Source organism: Anabrus simplex, chromosome 10 (genome assembly GCF_040414725.1).
Source record: "Anabrus simplex isolate iqAnaSimp1 chromosome 10, ASM4041472v1, whole genome shotgun sequence".
Taxonomy (NCBI): Eukaryota; Metazoa; Arthropoda; class Insecta; order Orthoptera; family Tettigoniidae; genus Anabrus; species Anabrus simplex.
Window position 1 is genome coordinate 90,047,428 of NC_090274.1, and position 15,982 is coordinate 90,063,409.

A 15,982-nucleotide genomic window follows, 5' to 3' on the forward strand; every position below is an offset into this window, starting at 1 on the left:
CCACATAAGTATGTGAAAAATAATGTAAAATTATAAAAATGTACCCAAATTTCACCCCATTCAAATAACGTAACTCAATTGAACCCATAAATATGTGAGATACGAGAAAATGTTGTAACACCAAACATGTAGAGCGATTAAAACGACGTCTGCGGGTACAAACCGTTTGTTGGTATGATGTACCGTTTGGGAGCAGTAAATCTCGAAATGAAGGTTTGCACTTACAAACGTGCCCATGCTTATCTGCCATCTATATAAATATAATTGTAACGACCGTCTGTCTCTACATTGAATATTTTGGCGGAATTTCCGTACAGTTATCCGTTTCAGTTGTAATAATGACCATCTGTATATTTCTTAGCTTTGGTGTCTGTTTGTCGGTTTGATTGTATGAGTTTTTTAAACTTGAAAACTACTGAATAGATTTCTACCAAACTTGATATTAAGAATCCACCTGTCCTTGTGTAGGTTTAAGGGCCAATATTATTTCAGAACACCTCAATTTACTGGGGGTTCATCCGAAACCGGAACCATGATTTTGCACTTCCTCAAAATATGCACATCCGAAATTAATCGAAATGTACAATCCTTAATGGAAATCCATTTCTAAAACGTTTTTCTCATGTGAATTTTTCGACAGGAAGATGAATAAGTGAGATATCATGAACGGTTTGTTTTGCAGGTTAAGTCCAGCGGACGCAGCCAAAAGGTGTTGTATGTGCAGCAGATTCCTTATCTATCTATATAAATAAAATCGTAACGACTGTGTGTGCCTGTACATTGACTATTTTGGTGAAGTTTTCGTACAGCTACCCGTTTGAGGGGTAATAATGATCATCTGCATATTTTTATTTAATTTCCTAAAAGACCTAATTTTTACCCCCTCACCCAAAATCTAGATTGCAGCATAATCTGCCAGACGAGCAAGAAAATTTAAATTAGGCAAAATTATACGTTTCGGCCTGTAACGGACGAAAACCTTCCAAGATCTTTAAATTATTCATTTTTATCCCCGAAGAATATCGAAATATGGAGAAAATTTTAATGATGGTGCAGACCTTCGTTTCGAGGTATTTCGTGGGATAAACGGGAAGTCCTATTACATAACGGATGGCACAATCTTCGTTGAATTAAGAGTGATCTTCAACCTTGATGTTATGACTTTTTGTCGTATCTGTATCGCTTATAAGTTAGATTCGTCTCTATTTCTCGATTTTAAGTAAATTTGGACATTTTTACCTGCATAATTCATACTTTCAGTCACTTACAGGAAAGGTAGTATCATCAAACTCTACACGAACATTGGCCCACCAAATACCCATACGTGAGCCAAATGCTGTCACATGATTATCGGAAAAGTAATGCAATGTACGATATTCTTACACAAATTTCAACCTATTCAACGTTTCTGACTCAATCTGACCCATGAATAGATGAGATGCGAGAAAATATCATAAGACCAGCCATTTAGATCGCTAAATACTGCGCCTTACGGTACAATTCTTTGTCGATATGACGTACCGTTTAGCAGCAGTTAATCTGTAAATGAAGGTCTGCAATATTGTAAACATGCATATACTTTCGTATGTCCATGTATATATATTCATTGATGTCGATTTTTAGCGATCGAGAAAGGGTGTGTCTGCTATTGTAATCAGTACTCCCTACACCGACTGTGACTGGCAGTAGGAATGGGGTTCTTCCCCAACTCCTGTGTAACTGGCATTAGTAAGGGGGCCTACCATTGTAATGAATAATTCACTTCTCGATTTGTCTTGCAGAAGACAAGGGAGCATGCAGTTTTGTTAAAAATTCCCCTACCCTATTGTGTTTGGCTCTAGGCCGGAGTACCCGCCATTATAAACAAATGCTCCAATCTAAAGTGTGACTAGCATTAGGCATAGTAGCCTGCTATTTTCATGGAAACTCACTAATTCTGTGTGACTGGCAGTAAGCTGGATGGCAGCAGGAAAAATGGCCGGTCATTATAGTGATAACTGCGCAACTCAATTTTGACTGGTTGTAGGGAAGTTGCTTGCTATTATAATAAAAGTTCCTCAACTGTAATCTGTCTGAAAGTAGGAAAAGGGCCTGCCATTGTAACTTAAACTCCCCAAATCGATTGTGACCGCGCCGTAGTCAATTGGGCCTGCAATTATAATGTAAACTTGCCATCTCGATTGTGAATGGCAGTAGGCAAGTGAGCTTGCCGTTATCATCACAACTCTGCAACCGACACTTTACATTGGAAACAACGTATGGGCAGGGACGAAGCGTCAGGGGAGACAGGGTAGACAGCGTGTACCCTGAAAATTTTGTGAACGAGAAATTGTCTAGTAAATTCAATTATTTTTAAAGAACATTAATTATTTCCAAATACAAGCCATTATTGTATTCCCCGCTTTACTTATTTTCGACTCACTGCGGCAATGCTCGGGCTCGCGTCAGTTACACGAAGCACGTAGATAAAAGTAGACGCTGCCCACTCTGTGTATTTTCCCTTTGATTTTCAAAGCTTACAGATGGAGCAACACTAACGCTATCTCTAGATGCTGACTGTGGAACTATTACTTTCCTATAGCGAGATTGCTCCGCCCAGTAGACAGACTTACCAGCGTCTCTTCTTGCTATCATTGGCTAGTATTTGGACCTCAGTTATAAAGATGCTCTTATTGGCTACCATCTCAGGCATACTTTAAATGTAATTAATTTGAATTTACTTTATTATAAGATACGTCTAAAAATAAACTAATATAATGTTCAAATACGAAATATAGCAAACATGCACCTAATAAATAAATGATAGCACCAAAGCCCTTCAAGTGCATACATTTTCTTGCCCGCCAGTATCAGTTACGGTACGGCAATATAACGGAAACGAACAGTTACAGTTTCAAAGTTACGAATGTGGTGTGAGACGTGAGAGCAAGTGGCTAATATGGTATGCGTGTGCTAGTGTCTTATAATACAGTGATAGGCCTAAGTGTTAATGTTTCATTACCAAGGAATGGTGAATAGTTACAGGTGATAAAATATAAAGTGCAATTCTTGTTTTCTCGTGTGACATTTTGTGTTTTTTGATGATAGGCCTATCGTGGCTTCTGAATTTAACAGACCTGACTTCGATTCAGTTGTGTACTTACTTAACAATGGTATTTCCTCCTTGTCGTTAGAACAAAATATTACGATACAACTTTACAGAAACCGCCTGACCTAACACCATCACAACAGGACGGAAAATTTGTTCGAGAATTCCAGAAAAGCTGGTATGATAAATATCAATGTTTGTGTGGACTGGTAAAGGTCGCGAACAAAATGTATTGTGTTTTTATTGCTTGATGTTTGGCGTTTTCGAGAAAAAACTAAAAAGCACGCGGCATCAGTAGTATAATACAGGGATTCGGCGGCCACCACCACCACCGGCTCCCAGAGGCCTCCTCGACCACCACCACAGCCAGAGGCCTCCCAGAGGTCTCCTCCACCACCCGCGGGAAATTTGAATTTGTAAACAAAGCCACGTGCTTTTTGACAGACAACAACGCATCGCTAACCTCAGTACTGCCATCTTGACGGGCCTAAACCTCAGTAGTACCAACTTAACCTAACTAGCGCGAGATTTGAATTGGTAAAAAAAATCCACGTGTTTTTTGACAGCCACGTGCTTTTTGACAGTCAACAACGCATCGCTAACCTCAGTACTGCCATCTTGACAGGCCTAAACCTCAGTAGTACCAACTTAACCTAACTAGCGCGAGATTTAAATTTGTAAACAAATCCACGTGTTTTTTTGACAGCCACGTGCTTTTTTGACAGCTGTCATCCGCCATCTTTAAACTACAGAGCACCGTGCTGCCCTCTTTATCGCAGTAGCTGCAAATTCGTCACCTGTCATCGGCAGTGCTGCCACCTTGGCGGGCCTAAAACTTAGTGCTACCAACTTAACCTCACTAGCGCGAGATAAACAAATCCACGTGCTTTTCTGACAGCTGCCATCCGCCATCTTTAATCGATAGAGCACAGTGCTGCCCTCTTTAGCTACTTACCTTTGAAATGTGGTGGCGGGTAATTTTTACGTCACAGCTGTCATCCGCCATCTTGCATCGCAAACCTCAGTGCTGCACTCTTTAGTTAGATACCTTTGAAATGTAGTGGCGGCAATTTGAAAAATTCTTTATGCTATTGTTTGGAAACAAAGCCACGTGCTTTTTTGACAGCTGTCATCCGCCAACTTTAATCAACAGAGCACCGTGCTGCTATCATGCGGGCAATTTCGTCAGCTGTCATTCGCCATCTTTAAACCACGGAACACCGTGCTGCCCTGTTGCGTCAGCTGACATCCGCCATCTTTAAACTACAGAGCACCGTGCCGCACTCTTGCGAGCAATTTCGTCAGCTGTCATCCGCCATCATTAAACTACAGAGCACCGTACCGCACTCTTGCGGGCAATTCCGTCAGCTGTCATCCGCCATCTTTAATCAAGAGAGCGCAGTGCCGCACTCTATGTGTTGGTGACAAATTCCACATTCGCCATCTTTAATCTACAGAGCGCCGCGCTGCACTCTGTGGTGGCGGACAATTTGTAAAGCTGCCAAGAGAGCATCGTGTTGGCATCATTATTCTTTGACATGTGGTGGCGGCAAATTCCACATCCGCCATCTGAGAGCACCGTGCTGCGCTCTTGATCGTAGTAGCGGACAATTTAAAAAGAACATGTCAAGGAATACCTTTGTTCCAAAAGAAAACAAGACTACAGTTCTGAACGGCTTGCGTAAGATAGCGATTGTTATAACCTCCTTTTCCCAGCTCTGTTAAGGTGTAGCTTTATCTAACGTACAACGCGATCTTACACATAAGACAGCATGCATATCGCGTACCTGCAAGTTTAGACTTGAACACAAATACTGTTTATAGTTCGATGTTGTTGAACACTGCACTGCAAGACTAGAATCAAACACTCTTTAGAAAGAAAAAACTATCTTCTCAACATACTTACTAAGCTGCTCTTCTTCCTCTGTCAAGGTACATCTCTATCGAACATGCATTGCAAAAGCAAGAGTATTGCAAGCTTAGACTTGAACACATACTACCGTTTATAGTTCGATGTTGTTGAACACTGCATTGCAAGACTAGAATCAAACACTGTTTAGAAAAAGAAAAAAAATTCTCTTCTCAACATGAGCTAGACAATAACATACTTACGAATCTGCTCATCACCTTCTTTCTTGCTTTTCTTCTTTGAGTAATAAACGAAACTCTATCTTGCAAATAAGGAGCGGGAGGAAGGTAATACCTAACCTAAAATAAAAGAATATGCCAATTCTACATTATTTATTTACATCTTGTTTGTACAAGTTTTATCTCGAATTATTTTACCCTAGTGATGTTTGCGTACTTCTCCCATTCTCGACACAATTCTTGTATGTACAAGTTTAAACTTGCCGTACTACGCTCTCAGCGTACCTCTCCATATATTTATACAATATGTACAGTGAATTGTGATGTAAGGCAGCTTAACGTATATATTACAAAGTACACACCTCTAGCATAATGTTTACACACATCTGCTTTATGTAAAGTAGTACCTATCAATACTACTATGCCCCAGGCTAGAGTGTTGGTAGAATTTGGAATGACAAACCGTTTGCAATCACCATTATTAAGGACTACCTTACTAATTAAATGAGTGTACAACTGGTGCTTCTTGCTTCTAATGACAGACATTTGCTTATGCAAAACAGGTGAATTACTTTTAATGCAATTGTTATAGTTTTCAAAACTTAGCTGATTCTGAACGACATTCTTTTAAACCCCCTTCAATCTCTTTATTTGTAGTTCATTTAAGAGTTTTATGCAATATGACTTGGATTTAGTACCTACAAATGAATCGATAATATTCCCAGCACATTCATCTTTCATTTTACCTAGAACCTTTTTGTTCACTAGCGGTAGATGATATTGATTATTTGCAGGATAGTTACTTGTATCAAACCTACCCAAGTCTGGCTTTATATCATTGTAATAGTCATCAGTTTTGATTTGGTAAATAAAGGAATCGGTATCTGTGTAGAGCAAATGCGCATTACGCGCGTACTTCTTCATCATATAATCGTAATGGAATTCATACATGAGTGTTTTAGCCAATTCAAGTACTGCAAAGCCGACGTAGGTAGGTTTGTCATACTTAACCTTAACACGATTCATCTGTATAATAACTAAATTCTCATGTATGATAGTGCAGCTGTGGAAATTTGGTTTACTTATTAAATAGTTAGCACCATACATTTTCTTAATATTTTCCCAGTTTGTAATCAATTTTACATCAACGCGTTTGTCAACATTTTCCATAGTCTTACCAAACACACTGTTTTTCAAACTCGTTAACCGCATTCGTTCTTAAATTATTGTTCAGATCGATATATGGCTTTAGCCTCGGTGACTGATTAAATTCTAGTACGCGATGAATTTTGGATAACTTCACACTATGCTGCAAACACTGTTTTAAATTTCGGTAATGAATGATATACTTAGATTTATCACACAAATTAGCAATTAGCATTTTCGTCGGTGATGCGATGTACGGGGACTTCATATTTTCAGGGCAGAACGGTAAGTCATTATGAGAAGTGTGTAACTCTTTAGGATACTGTAAGTCAACTTCGAGGAAATAGCCTTTATCAGCTTCATCGCCTAGGGCGTGCAGATGTAAAGCATCAATTTCGCACTGCGTTAGCCAGCGTAAAACCACTCACCGGTAGATGCTGACTCATTGCCCACCCATACTGATTGTTAGCATCGAGATAAACAATATACTGAGATTCCTGACTAGAATTGAAACTCGGCATGTACTTATTATTTGCCTTAGAATACCGCCCACTACACTGACTTAGACCGCCTTGAGTAGACGATTTTATAAAGTGCACCATATCAATATCAGCTAGCAGTTCCAAATTCACCTGCGTGTATTTTTACATCGCATCCCAAATTAACCCAGGCGCTGTAAAATACTGACATGGATCAAGGCTGTAGGTTTTCTTGCAAACACAGCGAAAATTTTCAAAAACATCAGCTAACTAAAGTACATCCGTCTTTAAATATAAGTCGGATTATTCACCCAGCGTTTGAATGTGGAACTGCTCCCAGATATGTTGTGCATGTAAATAGTCATCATCACTAATATCCGCTGAATTCAGCGAGCTGTAAAAGGATTGTTTCGATGGTAAAGCACGTTCTTCGAGGCGTTCTAAGCAGTCAAGATATTCATAACAAAAAACACCCTTACGCCGAAGTAAATTAAACTGCGCTTCTTCAGGAAAAACGCGTCAAATATCCGTAAATTGTTCTGGCTGTAAATGGCTAGAAAGTTTATCGAGGCTACTCGCTATAAAGCGAAACGAGTCAAGGAATCTCAGTTTTATAGAATGCTCCGCATCTACTTTTACAGACTTTGCAAACGCAATGTACCGCTCTTTATTCTGAGGGATTATATCTACTTTTTCATCTGAAGCTCCAAATTGTGAAATGATGAAATGTGAGTCGTAACCAGATAAGTTATGAAAAATTACAGGGATAAATTTAGGAACTCTGTACTTAAGATTACAGCTATAATGAGCGGCACATCTGTAGAAACCAGTTAAATGATCATGATCAAAAACTTTAGGGTCATTTTCGGAAAATTCCCCACCACAAATGCTACAGTTTGTAGCACGTTCATGATCATTTAACTGAATTTCGGTGAGTGGCTTCATAGGAATATTACTATTTAGAATACGACCAAGACGAACTGCATCACTTTCAAGTCTATCTAAAAATGCTTTAGCAGCATCAGGTCCTCGATACAACTCTAACTTGTTAAGCGTACTATCATAACTACACTTGATGTAATACCCGAAGCTATACGGGACATGCATGTGCGTAGTATTAGTGAAAGAGTTGTCAGGATTAGGTAAGCATGTATTGCATGGCGTGAGGATGGCTTCAAAGTCTGCATAAATCACGAAAGGTACCCACATCTGCTTGTGAAAATTTGTACATTTTAAAACATCATTGCCTGTAGTAGGTATCTGTGTACGTACATGATTGCAGTCATTCTTGGAATGCTTCGTTAACTGATCTTCAGTTCTAAAATACTGCAAACATCCATCACATAGCCACTTTTTACACTTTTCTTTGGACAACTGACTACCAACAAGTCTACTCAGACTTTTAATCACGCAAAAGTGGCTATTCTCACTGTTTTCGATATAGAATTAACATCAGTACTCTTCTTATGACATGTATAATACAGAAGACCTACTACAGACTTTTTTCTACGCCATACACATTAATGCTAATGTTATTTAGTTCTTCAAAGCGCTTAATATCTTTTAACTGCACAGGAAATTCTATACTATCGAAATTTAGCTACGTTGAATAGTGTGGATATGATGATATTCTCTTAGATACGTCTGATTTCGCAGGATTTAAAGCCGACATCACCGCCCATGCAAAACATGCCTCGTCATTGTTTTGGATGTTTACAAAAGCTTCTTTTCGCTGAATACATGTCGGCAGCTCGATGTACGATGAACCTCGCATGGGATTATACTTATTGATGTTAACTTCTAGATACATTATTTCAACTAAAGCCCACCCTGATTCCTTTTCCTGAAATTCCTCGCTCTTAGTTGAAATAATGTTCGAGACATCCCTATGTACATCACCAAAATTAGTTGACTGGCTTATGACGAAATTTTTCGTATTAAATGATTTAATGTCCGTTATTTCGGATTCATCCGTGCTTTTAATGTACAAGGCGAAAAGTTCAAAATTAACTTTAAATAAATTTTGATTGGACAAAGTTTTAGCGAGAAGCTGTTGTACATCCGCTTGAACACAATTTTAAAAGTTTGAAGTGCTCTGAAACTTTTGCCTGGCGCGAATTCTACAACTAAAAATCCTGCTTTTAAATGCAGTATTAATTTCCTCGATATTTGCATTACAGCCACTTCTACTAGCATTATTTTTATGCTCATTACTGCGTAAGTGCCCGTGAAAATGCGAAGATGGTACATCAGTGTTACAGTGTTCGCAGTAAATAGTTTGAAGTTCATTTTTCCTAGGTTTTTTGTTACTAGTACTTTCTACAGCTACATCAGTAGCTGCACGCTTTTTCCCCACTACCTGAGGGCAAGTAAATATTTGATGTACCTCTGCTAAGTGAGCCTGGTATTGCTCTACATTAGCGAAGTACAGCCCGCAAACATCACATAAAGCGGATGTTATGCTAGAGTGTTTTGAATTAACATGACGCGTAAGGGCATCTACCCTCGTAAACGTTGCCTCACACTGCTCGCAGGAGAACGTAGTAGATGCCTTACTATGTTTTATTTTTAAATGACGTGTAAAGGCATCTCGTCTTGTAAAAGTTACATCGCACTGCGAGCAGGGAAACATGTTGACTTCAAGTCCTGAAAAGAGAACAACCATTTATGAATGGAGATTAGCCTAAAGTTGCAACGTGCGGAAGAAAACCAAGTTTTAACTTATAGAAGTCAGACATTGTCGTAAATTTAAAAAGCAGGCGGAGAGACATAAATGTTTTATACCTAACAAAGCAGAAGCACTTTTGTTCTTAAAACTATAGTAACTTATTGTCCTTTCCTCGAGTCGCAATGAAAAAACAAAAATTTAATTAATAACGATCAACCAGCATGAAAGATTGAAGAGAACAACTATTTATGAATGGAGATTAGCCTAAAGTTGCAACGTGCGGAAGAAAACCAAGTTTCAACCTATAGAGGTCGGACATTGTTGTAAGTTTTTAAAAGCAAACAGAAAGAGATAAATGTTCTATACCTAACAAAATGGAAGCAGTCTTGTTGTTAAAAATATAGTAACTCAATATCCTTTCCTCCAGTCGCAAAGGAAAAACGAAAATTTAATTACTAACGATTAACCAGCATGTAGTATTAAAGAGAACAACTATTCATCAATAGAGGTTAGACTAAATTTGCGATGCTCGGAAGAAACCAAGTTTCAACCTATTGAGGTCGGACATTGCTGAAAGTGTGAAATTATAAGATTAACGTCTTTAACAGCATGCTGATTGAAGAGAATAACCATTTATCATTAGACTAAAGTTACGATGTTCGGAAGAAACCAAGTTTCAACCTATTGAGGTCGGACATTGCTGAAAGTTTGAAATTATAAGATTAACCTCTTCTACAGCATGCTGATTGAAGAGAATAACCATTTAACATTAGAATAAAGTTACAATGTTCGGAAGAAACCATGTTTCAACGTATAGAGGTCGGACATAGCTGTGAGTTTGAAATTATCAGATTAACCTCGTCTATAGCATGAGGATTGAAGATAATAACTATTTATCATTAGACTAAAGTTACGATGTTCGGAACAAATCAAGTTTCAACCTATAGAGGTCAGACATGGCTGTAAGTTTGAAATTATAAGAATAACCTCTTCTACAGCATGTGGATTGAAGAGAATAACTATTTATCAATGGACTAATGTTACGATGTTCGGAAGAAATCAAGTTTCAACTTATAGAGGTTAGACATTGCTGTAAATTTGAAATTATAAGATTAACCTCGTCTATAGCATGAGGATTGAAGAGAACAACTATTTATCAATAGACTACAGTTGCTATGTTCGGAAGAAACCAAGTTTGAACCTGTACAGGTCAGACATTGCTGTGAGTTTGAAATTATAAGATTAACATCTTCTATGACATGCAGATTAAAGAAAATAACTATTTACTAATAGCCTAAAGTTACGATGTTCGGAAGGAACCAAGTTTCAACCTATTGAGGTCGGACATTGCTGAAATTTTGAAATTATAAGATTAACCTCTTGTACAGCATGAAAGATTGAAGAGAATAACTATTTATGAATGGAGATTAGCCTAAGGTTACGATGTTCGGGAGAAACCAAGTTTCAACCTATTGAGGTCGGACATTGCTGTGAGTTTGAAATTATAAGATTAACCTCTTCTATAGCGTGCAGATTGAAGAGAACAACTATTTACCAATAGACTAAAGTTACGATGTTCGGAAGAAACCAAGTTTCAACCTATGGAGGTCAGACATAGCTGTAAGTTTGAAATTATAAGATTAACCTCTTCTACAGCATGTACATTGAAGAGAATAACTATTTATCAATAGACTAAAGTTACGATGTTCGCAACAAACCAAGTTTCTACCTATAGAGGTCGGACATGGCTGTGAGTTTGAAATTATAAGATTAACCTCTTCTATAGCATGAGGATTGAAGAGAACAACTATTTATCAATAGAGATTAGCTTAAAGTTACAATGTTCGGTAGAAACCAAGTTTCAACCTATAGAGGTCAGACAAACTTTAAAATCTTCGCGCTGCAAACTGTTACTCGGATGAATAAAATGCGTGCGTTCAAGCCTGAAACTCGAATGATAATATTCTGGTCGTACCTAAAAAAAGAAGAAATATATATGAATGTAGTGTAGGGTACGTCAGCTAGCCTAGCTATCTTTACAACTCAAAGTTCGAAACATACCTTAAAAATGCACGTGCTGCAGACTGTTACTCGGATGAATAAAATGCGTACTTTCAAGCCTGTAACTCGAATGATAATATTCTAGTTGTACCTAAAAAGAAAAGAAAATATATGAATGTAGATGTTTATTACCTAGCGTAGAAGTTGCTTTGCAAACAGTAACTAACAGTTCAGGCTTATCTTAAGTTGAAGGCTGAAAAATAATATTCACAGCAGACAGTACATAGACGGGAGATGTGCACGTAATAAACACACACAAAGAACTGTGAGCGCTTCACGCAGACTGCAGCGAGTAAATATGCTCCTTGTTACCAAGCGGATATCAAGAATTGCAGACGTTTGCAGTACATTTAGAACGAAATGTTTATGCAACAAGAGCTCTCCTGAGGGTCTTACGCTGAGTTCTGCAGGCTGACGTATTTAAGCCTGGATCGAACCTGCTGTTGATGCCGAGGTGTCAGAATTTAAGAGTTCTGCAGCGGATCGAGCCTTGGAAAGTCAGCGCGCGATCCTCGACCTCTGGACTTAAACGGGAGGGTACTAAGCTAAGCAAGAAGCCGACATCCGCGGTATTCCTTACCTGTAGGCACTTAAAGGTATTGAGCTAAAACCGCATCGAGCTAGATCATGTAATTACACGTTATGACGATCGCGCAGGTCCCTCGCCTAGCATTTGCTATTTTTACGGCTTCCGACAGTAGGAGTTCGAACCCGCTATCTTCCGAAGTAGCGAGAATGATTGCGGCTACAAGATGTTGATGGTGATTCATCTGTCGGATGGGGGCGATCCTACTGTTACATATCACATTCTCAGGTAGTTTCGAATAACCAGAGGGTGTGCAAAAACCAGCATTAAATAAGGGCCGTTGATGAGGACGTTAAACCTTGTGCAGGCTTCCCCGAAACTGATTGCGGGTACAAGATGTTGATGGTGATTCATCTGCGGGATGGAGGCGATAAGCCTTGTGCAGGCTTCATCGGAAGGAGTAGGCTATGTACCGGCACCGGTTTTACCCTCTCCCTACTGTTGTATATTACATTCTTAGGCAGTTTCGAATAACCAGAGGGTGTGCAAAAAGCCAGCATTAAGTAAGGGCTGTTGATGGGGACGTTAAACCGTGTGCAGGCTTCTCCGAATCTGATTGCAGTTACAAGATGTTGATGGTGATTCATCTGTCGGATGGAGGCGATAAGCCTTGTGCAGGATCTTTCGGCAGGAGTTGGTTATGTACCGGCACCGTTTTTACCTCTCCCTACTGTAGTATATTACATTCTTAGGCAGTTTCGAATAACCAGAGGGTGTGCAAAAAGCCAGCATTAAGTAAGGGCTCTTGATGGGGACGTTAAACCTTGTGCAGGCTTCTCCGAAACTAATTGCGGGTACAAGATGTCGATGGTGATTCATCTGTCGGATAGGGGCGTTAAGCCTTGTGCAGGCTCTTTCAGCAGGAGTAGGCTATGTGCCGGCACCGGGTTTTACCCTCTCCCTACTGTAGTATATTACATTCTTAGGCAGTTTCGAATAACCAGAGGGTGTGCAAAAAGCCAGCATTAAGTAAGGGCTGTTGATGGGGGTGTTAAACCTTGTACAGACTCCTTCAACAGGAGTAGCCTATGTGCCGGCGCCGTGTAAGCTCTTTCGATAAGTGTAGGCTATGTGCTAGCACTGTGTTTTAACCTCTCCGTACAATCATAATATTTTATGTTAGGAACTTACACTAGAAGGAATTACCTACACGATTAAGAAAATGTTCCGTGAGTTACAAGTAGCTTATCAGCACGCAGTGTCCTCGTTCAAGGTTAGTACAACCGGAAAACGAGTGTACAATTTCAGTCAACGCATGCATTCCTTACCTCGCTCTGACTGACTGCACCGATACAACTTCAAAGACAGTGTTCTATGCGGTGGAACAAAAAATGTAACTCGGTGTGAGCACATAGCCTGCTACTAAAACATAACACTGTAAATGTTTGGAGCTCCATTTTTACAGCTAATGTGGTTCCTAACGTAACAGGGCCGGGATTAAAAATATGTTTTACAGCCGAGTGCCCCTTCCTAACATGAGATTTTAAATCGCAAGAATCTGTTTTACGGCCGGTTGCCCTTCCTGACGCTGAAAGACCAGGATTTAGCCAGTTACCCTTCCTGATGTAACAAGACTAGGATTTATTTTTAGACTGCACTTGGCTAGAAATAGCTACACGAAATTATTATATAGAAAGAGAATTGCCGGCTCCTACGGTTCGGTTTATTGTGCTTGCCTCTCACCCGCCAGCCTCGGGTTCGATTCTCTTGGGATTAAAAGTATGTTTTATAGCCGAGTGCCCCCTCCTGACGCAAGGGTTTAAATAGCAAGAATCTGTTTTACAGCCGATTGCCCTTCCTGACGCTGAAAGACCAGGATTTAGCGAGTTACCCTTCCTGATGCAACAAGACTAGGATTTATTTTTAGACTGCACTTGGCTAGAAATAGCCACACGAAATTATTATATAGAAAGAGAATTGCCGGCTCCTACGGTTTGGTTTAGTGTGCTTGCCTCTCACCCGGCAGTCTCGGGTTCGATTCTCTTAGAACGAAGGTGCACCCCAAACACATCATTCAATGTTCTGATCATATGTTGTATCGATTATATTCTTAATCACTTATTTTGTAATATAATCTTCAAGTATTCGATAAAGCTCTACCTTAACAGAGCAGGGAAAAGGAGGTTATAACAATCGCTATCTTACGCAAGCCGTTCAGAACTGTAGTCTTGTTTTCTTTTAGAACAAAGGTATTCCTTGACATGTTCTTTTTAAATTGTCCGCTACTACGATCAAGAGCGCAGCACGGTGCTCTCAGATGGCAGATGTGGAATTTGCCGCCGCCACATGTCAAAGAATAAAGATGCCAACACGATGCTCTCTTGGCAGCTTTACAAATTGTCCGCCACCACAGAGTGCAGCGCGGCGCTCTGTAGATTAAAGATGGCGAATGTGGAATTTGTCACCAACACATAGAGTGCGGCACTGCGCTCTCTTGATTAAAGATGGCGGATGGCAGCTGACGGAATTGCCCGCAAGAGTGCGGTACGGTGCTCTGTAGTTTAATGATGGCGGATGTCAGCTGACGCAACAGGGCAGCACGGTGTTCTGCGGTTTAAAGATGGCGGATGACAGCTGACGAAATTGCCCGCATGATAGCAGCACGGTGCTCTGTTGATTAAAGTTGGCGAATGAAAGCTGTCAAAAAAGCACGTGGCTTTGTTTCCAAACAATAGCATAAAGAATTTTTCAAATTGCCGCCACTACATTTCAAAGGTATCTAACTAAAGAGTGCAGCACTGAGGTTTGCGATGCAAGATGGCGGATGACAGCTGTGACGTAAAAATTACCCGCCACCACATTTCAAAGGTAAGTAGCTAAAGAGGGCAGCACTGTGCTCTATCGATTAAAGATGGCGGATGGCAGCTGTCAGAAAAGCACGTGGATTTGTTTATCTCGCGCTAGTGAGGTTAAGTTGGTAGCACTAAGTTTTAGGCCCGCCAAGGTGGCAGCACTGCCGATGACAGGTGACGAATTTGCAGCTACTGCGATAAAGAGGGCAGCACGGTGCTCTGTAGTTTAAAGATGGCGGATGACAGCTGTCAAAAAAGCACGTGGCTGTCAAAAAACACGTGGATTTGTTTACAAATTCAAAAATCGCGCTAGTTAGGTTAAGTTGGTACTACTGAGGTTTAGGCCTGTCAAGATGGCAGTACTGAGGTTAGCGATGCGTTGTTGTCTGTCAAAAAGCACGTGGCTGTCAAAAAACACGTGGATTTGTTTACCAATTCAAATCTCGCGCTAGTTAGGTTAAGTTGGTACTACTGAGGTTTAGGCCCGTCAAGATGGCAGTACTGAGGTTAGCGATGCGTTGTTGGCTGTCAAAAAGCACGTGGCTTTGTTTACAAATTCAAATTCCCCGCGGGTGGTGGAGGAGACCTCTGGGAGGCCTCTGGCTGTGGTGGTGGTGAAGGAGGCCTCTGGGAGCCGGTGCTGGTGGTGGCCGCCGAATCCCTGTATTATACTACTGGCATCTGAGAATCATATAAATTGCGCCGAGAAATTTCACATGTTGGGGCGGTGCCGTATCGATTATGCCGTTTCATAGGGGCAAAGACTACAGGCCGTTAAACACAATGGAATTGTTTCAAGAAATAGGAAAATTATCAGCAGATTAGTAGACGTTGTTTGCCACTTAGGTATTCAGGAATTGCCGTTAAGGGGTCATCGAGAAAATCAATGTTCTTGACTTACTGGCTTCGGAGGAATCTTTCATGAAAGACCATTTAGTATCAGAAAATATCTTCAGTGGTACTTCTAGTGACATACAAAATGATTTGATTAAAGCTGTCACTGTTGCCGTTCAGGAACGTACTGTATTCGAAAAGAGATGGGACCTAAAATTAGCTGAATTCGTTTCTGTCCAA